Source organism: Larimichthys crocea, chromosome VIII, assembly GCF_000972845.2.
Source record: "Larimichthys crocea isolate SSNF chromosome VIII, L_crocea_2.0, whole genome shotgun sequence".
NCBI lineage: Eukaryota > Metazoa > Chordata > Actinopteri > Sciaenidae > Larimichthys > Larimichthys crocea.
This window is the reverse complement of record NC_040018.1, coordinates 10,538,019-10,546,070: the sequence shown is the minus strand read 5'-3', so window position 1 is coordinate 10,546,070 and position 8,052 is coordinate 10,538,019. Positions and strand designations below refer to the sequence as shown.

The 8,052-nt window shown below is 41.6% G+C and overlaps 1 protein-coding gene across 3 annotated transcripts in view; it reads right to left on the bottom strand.

Moving 5' to 3' along the window:
* Positions 1 to 8,052, bottom strand: part of acsf3 (acyl-CoA synthetase family member 3) — a 70,231-nt gene that overhangs the window by 22,484 nt on the left and 39,695 nt on the right. The window lies entirely within an intron of this gene.

The following is an 8,052-nucleotide window of genomic DNA, read 5'->3' as shown; positions in this document are numbered from 1 at the left end:
CGTCCTGATTGGCTGAGTGAGAACCGCACGTGTGTTCTGCGTCCTGATTAATTAAGGGAGTACTGTACAAAATGCGTGTAATAAGGTGTATAAAAGTGTGTGGTTAGGGGTTTTACGGCCTTAAAACATAATTGTTAAACTTAAAAGATATATTTAAATATATATATATATTTTAAAATAAATCAACGTCATCTAGCGGGCCAGATATAATTGATGGCGGGCCAGTTTTGGCCCGTGGGCCGCTAATTGCCGACCCCTGCCATAGAATCATATAATAATTGATATCTACGGTTGCTGTGGATCGTCTTCCATAGAGTCCACCATGTTTCCACAGTAGGACAAACTAAACACTGGCTCTAGATGGGGCTTTTTGCATTTTTTATACATTTTCCAGCCATGAGAGTTTCTCCTTCATGCTAGAAGGGAGAGGGTAACGTGAAGGGTTGCAATGAGCAACTACATCACTTGATACCACTAAGTTCACACTGCTCCTTTAAGACATAAACTTAGTAATGGATTTATGAATAGCTGGTACAATACAGTCCAGGCTCCCTGCGCTCATCCCCTATTCCCTCCACTGTTTGATTAAACAGTACCCCCCCCACCCCCATTCCCCCTTATCTGGGCTGTCGCTGCATGAAGGAGCTATCTGCTGTGTGACTGGCAGACTACTGCCTGCTGCCTCTGATAGCATTCCACTTTGGTTAGGTAAATAGGAACTTAACTGAACTGAGACAGTTTAAACAGTCTAAATGTAAGGAGATTAAAACTAGCCAAACAGTGGCTGAGCAGAGGGATGCATCGCTGCTAGTTTTGCACTGCTGCAAGAAGGAGAAACACACATGCAGGTCTGTGGACGGCACACACACACACACACACACACACACACACACACACACACACACACACACACACACACACACACACACACACACACACACATGAATTTCACAAAGTCATACAGAAAGACACGAGCATCAGAGACACTCAGCAAAAGACACACAGAGCGAGAGGACACACAAAAGTAGCCTTTAGTTGTTTTTGATGCCTTGGTGCCCTCTGACCTACAAAATCACTGTCTGTGCTTGCAAAGCCTCCACACACACACACACACACACACGCACGCACGCACACAAACAAGCACACACACAGATACAAATGGCATGAGGCAGGCAAAACAGGATGGACCCGGGGACAAGTTTCTGCCTGGACGCCCTCACATCCAAGCCAGTCCTGCTCTGCTCTGCCCACGGGCCCTTTCAGACTGACCAGTCGAGTGAGCGACCTACCCTGACTCTAACACTGTGTGGCAGGGGGACACAGAGACAGATGTTCCCTGCCACTGGCATGGTGCAGATGAGGAGATGGTATCCCATGTGCACACAGTGTGCAGTATGTGTCTATGATGACGGGGGGGGGGGGGGGGGCGACACACAGAGAGAAACTGAATGCTTGACTGGCGATGTTGGGAGGAGGAGGAGCAGCAGTGGGTGGGTGGGTGTTGGTGGTGGTGGTGGTGGTGGTGGTGAGGGGGGATTGTAAAAGGAGAAATAAATCAAGTCAAAGCAATTTGTGGCAATGGCTGCTGCAGTGTCATTAGGAATCCCGTCACGCAGCAGCTCCTCTGAGCAGTCAGCAGACGCAGGTTGACAGCAGGCCAAAGAGGAATTTTAATTTTTACCCGTCTCACAGCTCCCACCTCAGATACATTTTCTAACTACCGGCTCACCCTGCCAATAACAACCCTCAAACTCATCCTCAATGCTACTGGCCATTCTTAGATTAAAGCTTGACAGTATATATTGATGCATGATTGCTGCAAAAAATATAGTTAGTGATAGTTGCAAAACTTGAAAAATTATATCTACTTGTAATTCTACTAAAATTTCACTTAATAGTGATGAGTCAAGTCAGATAATAATAATTCTTGTTTGCAGTGCAGCTTCTAAATCAGTCACTGTCACTTTAAAACTGTCACTTTTTTGAATCAACACAGATCATTCAATAGAATGAAATGTAAAGAAGATTATTTGGAATAGAAACAAACATGTCTTCACTTTATTTAACAAAGTTTCAAAGTTGTGGTAGATGTGATAGATTGATTATCTGCTATATTAGCGAGTTATTCAGCATTTCTGTATTACATAAACCTGTCTGCATACAGATGTGCAAGCTTGTTTTAAAGAAGAATTTGCACAGAAATGTTATTTCTGTTTTTATATTCTCACTTTGCCTGCCTCGTCTGCTTCTACTTCAGTGCGTGAATCTATTTCCGACATTCCTGACATGTTGTCTGACATGGTAAACATGTGTGAAGTCGCACTTTTAGATGTGAAATTTAAAATATAACACGATAATAAAAATACATCCATGTCACAGAGATGTGGTGGAGGAAGAAAATGAAGAGCGCAAGTTTATGAGTAATTAATCGATCGCAACAAGCACTGGTGACACGTCGAGGAGAATGGAATAAATTGTCCTTTTAACCAAATCTCACACATAAAACTGGAATTAATGACGTGACTGAGGTGAATAAATACAATCGATTACATTACAGATGACATTACATGATGCATTTGACCTTTTAAAAAAAAAAAAATCTAACACAAGTGATGGAGATAAGATATCTCATTGAAGCAGTGTATGAGTGATACAGATACAGTGTGGGTGTGTATCAATCACAGAACCAACAGATCCAAATCACTGTTATGGGAGGATAAGCAGCACAAACGGAGAATGTGGTAATAACGCTGCCGCAGGACAGAATAATGCTGCACATTTCTCCTCTCAGCTGCCACTTTAATGAGCAGACAAAATGGCCACCGCTGAATAATTAATATGCGGGTCCATTAACAAGGCATTAGAATGCATTCTATCTCTTATTGATTTTTTCCTGTCTTTTTTTTCTTTTTTTTCCTCCTTAGTTGAAAACTTTTACTCCATCCGTAGACCACTCTGCGTCCAGCACTAGGCAAGAGTGAAATATGGCTGCTGCTGTTTAAATGTCAGCTTTGTAATTACACATGGAGCCACGAGCTGGGCAATCCCGTGGCCTGAGGGCCTCTGATTTATGGTCAGGCACTGATGGCAACGCCACAGACACATACAGACAAAATGCATTTACACATAAAACATCTCCTTTCCCCTCACACGAACACACAAAACCTAAACACAGATTATGTTGCTTTTTATTCACTGTATGAAGTATTTGATTTCATGCATTAGCAGTAAACTAATACTTTTGAATTAATTCGTTTTTTCCTTTCCCTTAAATGCATACCTTGGATCCTAAGAGACCCTGAAATATTCTGTACTCTACAAACTATTTTTTTGTCTTTTGTTTTTTATTTTTACTTTTTTTGGTGTTTAGCATATAATATTGTGTTTCTATAAAAAGGACCATTAGATTATAATACTTTATTTATCCCACAACGGGGAAATTCACTTGTTAACAGCAGCGAAAAATAGAGTCAAGGAGGGAAACACAAATGTACATATTTACAAAAAGTACTACGGTAGAATGTGCAGATTTACAAAACAAGTACTAAGGTAGAACATAAATGAAAAACCAAAAATAGCAATGGGACATGAACAGGAGACTACAACATGATCAGGTGCAGGTGTTGTAAAGTCTCACAGCAGCAGGGATGAAGGACATAAAACATATATATATACTGTTTGTATGTAATGTAATATCAGTATTATTTTTATTTGGAGCATAATCTGTGTCGCTTATGTTAAAAAAATTAGGATTTATACTGGGGTTCAGATGTTTTGATCATATAATGTGTGTTTCCTGTCTTTTGCATGTCTTGTGTACTACCCTTATTTGGACTGTGTTTTGCTGAGGATGGCAGGGAGAGATACCAGGACAGAAGAGACAAGAACGTGAGAAACAGGCCTGAGAAGAGTCATTTTGATACATAATGTTCATTGCTGAGCAGACTCATCAGTGAGGGAGGTGTCTGAGACAGCCCATTTTAAGAAATGTATAAGAACCAACTGATAAGGCTCTTCAGGGAGCCTTTTCTCTGAAACCCTCTTATGTGTTGCACTGTTAAATGCTCCTTCTTGTACAAGAATAATAAATTCAACTTAAACTTTTAAACTTTGAATCCAGTCCTCCTAATTCACGGGTCCTTCCTTAAAAATTCTCGCTTAGGTCTCTAAAGTACTGTAGGAACTACCCTCCATACCATGTACACATCTTTAGTACTGGAAGAATAAGTCAATGAATTGATAAGTGGATCAAAAGTTATTATTTTGTTTGTTAAAATCATTTATCAAGCAAAAATGTGAGAATTTGTTTCTTCTTCTTGTGTATGAAATATCTTTGGATGTTTGACTTTTGGTTGGACAAAACAAGTAATGTGAAGAAGTCAGCTTAGACACTGGGGAATCACTACTCCCCGACACTATTATCGACTGATCTACATGTAATCAACAGTTTAATTGATCATGAAAATGATCGTTGCAGTCCATCTTTATTTTTATGTCGATTCAGAAACTGATAAGAATGTCACTCTTCTTCCCAGGGTCTGTTAGACTCACCCCCTCTCCCCCTTTTTCCTCCTCCTCCTTTTTGCTCAGCGGTCTAACACACTCTAGTGGCATGTGGGACACCCCGGTTCAATACACCCTCCCTTACGCACTCCGCCCATCAGTCAGATTCGAGGCACAGATACCTGCTGGGAAAACCAATCTATATCTGTACGAATGGAGGAGGAGAGGCGAGGCCAGATCAATGTACAGATATTGATACACGCAGCCATGCAAGGAGAATACACTCCTTCTGAACTCATTCTCTCGTTGCAAAGATTTGGAATCAAGATGAACTGCTGAGTAAGGTGTGCGTGTGTGTTTGTGTGTGGATGACAAAAGAGACACTGTAACACTGGCAGATACTACCGATAGAGCAGGGAGAAAGAGGAGAGAAGAAGGAGGGAGTGGAGATAGGTAGTACAGACACAGATTACCACCACAGAGCTCAGTAATGGTGTGAGGGGAGCACGTCAATAATAAATACCTCCCATTACACCACGGTGGACTGCTGCAGCAGCCTGTACAGCACGACACCTGCTGACTCCCTGATCTACCTCAAATTACACTAATGCTCTCACACTGAGCTTCTGTGGACTACAACACACACTGGCTGCATCAAACACAGAGATATATGGCACAGTAATGCACAGACGCATGCATGAAATCACACATGCGGCCGCAGCACTCAATTCATTTCCCGGCACAGTGCAGAGGTTGAGCGTCAGGGTTTGATCCCCCTCTGATGACTCCCTGTTGGGGTCTGGATTCTTTTTTTTTTTTAAGGCCCCCTCCCTGCCTCCCTCTCTTCAAAGAGACGAGGCTTGACATCCAGGTGTTTTATAGTATTTGTGGCTCTGATCATCCATCAAGCCGATCGATCACTCTCCCAGCAGCTTTTATTAATGATCTTGTCAGCCAGCCCGCTCTTGGGTGCAGCCGCTTGTCCAGAATGATAGATCATTAGCTAGTCTGCCTGCTATTTATTCTCTCATGACCTTGTCTCTCTCCATTGTTGAGTGGGCCGAGTTATGAGAGCTAGAACATGATAATTCGCTATTGATTCTGTATTTTTCTCTCTTTTTTTTTTTTTTGCAAAAAAGTTTTTTCTAGCTGTTTTCAACTGCAAAAGCACGGACAGGGGTAATAGATAGAAATAAAAGCATTTATTCAAGTAAAAGTAGCAATAACACAGTTTTATCAACAAAATGTTGTTCAAAGTACTCTAATAATAATAATAATACTCTAGTAGTATTGTGCAGATGTATTATCCTAATTAGTTTGATATTGATATACTTTGGATCATCATTACTCATGCATTAAAGCAACATTACAATGAAATTGGTATTTTTGTGATTTAACGCATGTTTAGTTTCACAGTGCAATACCACTGTAAATATGGACATGTGTATTTGTTATGATTACATTACTTGGTGCAGTGGTTAACACTGTCTCCTCAAAGCAAGGAGGTTCCTGGTTTGAACCTCGGCTGGGGCCTTGAATGACCTGAATGTCAGTGTGAATGGTTGGTTGTCTCTCTATGTGTCCCCATGATGAGCTGGCAATGAGCTGGCAACTTGTCCAGGGTGTACCCCCTCCCTAGGTCAGCTTAGGGCCCACCATTCGCCCACGTCCTGGGCCTGAAAACCTCCTCTTGTCGGTGGACGCCTATGGTACAAACACTTAACACTCCCCAGTACTTTGAGCTCACAGTCTAGACAGCCCAACTAACCAAGTGAGCAGCTATGGTTTGCAGCAGTTGAGTTTAATGTCTATCAGTAAACTGTAAGTCACAGAGAGCTGAGGCAGAGCAGATGGACGACATGACAGTGAAAACCAGACAAGTCCAGTTTGAATATAATTTCTTCTTCATATGATGTCGGGTATAAAAGTAGCTATTAAACTGAACTACATGAATGTAATCGAGTAAAAAGTATAACTGACATGTAGTGGTGTAGAAGTAGTACCATAAAGTTGTACTTGAAGGACCAGTGTCTAGGATTTTTCCTGATTGCAACCTCCTCACTTCACCACAAAACATATTACGTTATATAATAAAATTGATAACATAAACATAAAGGACATAAAGGATTCTTCTACTGTTGTTGATATTATATTCCATTTCTGCCATATTCTGTAAGTAAAGCCCCTTTAATATGACACCTTTAAGTGACGCATCAGCGTTGTGTTGAATATGTAAAGTGACATCATTTCTCATCAGCGTCATGTGGAACATCACAGACAATGAAACAGACATAACAAATAGTAATGAGGGACAGATAAAGAATGGAAGAAAAAGAGTGTGATGGAAAAAGAAAGAGGGGAAAAAGGTCAACAGAGAAAAAGGCAAAGAGAGAGAGCGAGTCAGCGGGAGTTTCAGAGGAACGAAGCCCGAGGCTGAGCCAGTGAGGTGTAAGCAGCTTTAGAATAAACATGAGCTCCATGTAAACAACAACCTGCCACTACAAGCATCGGTTACGCACCCACACAGACCTGCTGGGGTTCTGGATTCACTGATGTGTGTTTGTATGTATGTGTGTGTACTGAATACTCAGGGTGTCCCTGGGGCTGAAGAGCCTTGCCTGTCATCCTCCCATCACCCCTCTCTCTACCCACTTACATCCATAAAGCCTGTCATGTTGATCAAGTAGCTACAGGCTCGGAGCCTTTTGTGATTGTCAAAAGTGTGTACATATGTACAATTGTGAATATGTATAATTGAAGCCTGATTTTCTGTTTGTGTCTGTGATGTACAACAGACCTGCGGTGTGTAAGCGCTCTGCCATGAACTGAGAGGCTACTGCGCTTCATTATTTGAGTCCGAGCTCTCCTTCAGCGTTCAAAGAGAAGAGGGAGGAACGACTCTCTCCTCCAGAATCATTCATGATGGATGGATGAAGGATGAGTTTCAAAGTAACATGCTGTACGCACAAGTCCAAATGCAAACTTTCAGAGCACGGGGAGAACATTACTACATTGTGAAGTTTGAATATTAAACATGAGTCATATCAGGCAGCACGTGATGAAGCCCCTGAGTACATTTCTGAATTCTTGTGTCCAAACAGCAACCTCAGTTTCTCGGTCGGCTAACCAGCATCTAATGGATTTTCCCAAAATGAAGGGAGACTCTGCCTTCGCTGTCAGTGCCCCAAAGCTGAGATAGTTTATTAGTTACTTTTAGATAATTTCATTTAATTTACATTAAAAAAACAACAACTGGCCCCCAGAACACTGACTTACACATGCTGTTTTTCTTAACTAATGTTAAACTAAGTAAATGGCAAATGGACTGTACTTATATAGCGCCTTTCTAGTCTTCCGACCACTCAAAGCGCTCTACACTACATATCTCATTCACCCCATTCACACACATTCATACACTGATGGCATTGGCTACCATGCAAGGTGCCAACTGCTCATCAGTTTGCGGATCTAAGCATTCATACACCGATGGCACAGCCTTCGGGAGCAATTTGGGGTTCAGTGTCTTGCCCAAGGACACTTTGACATGCA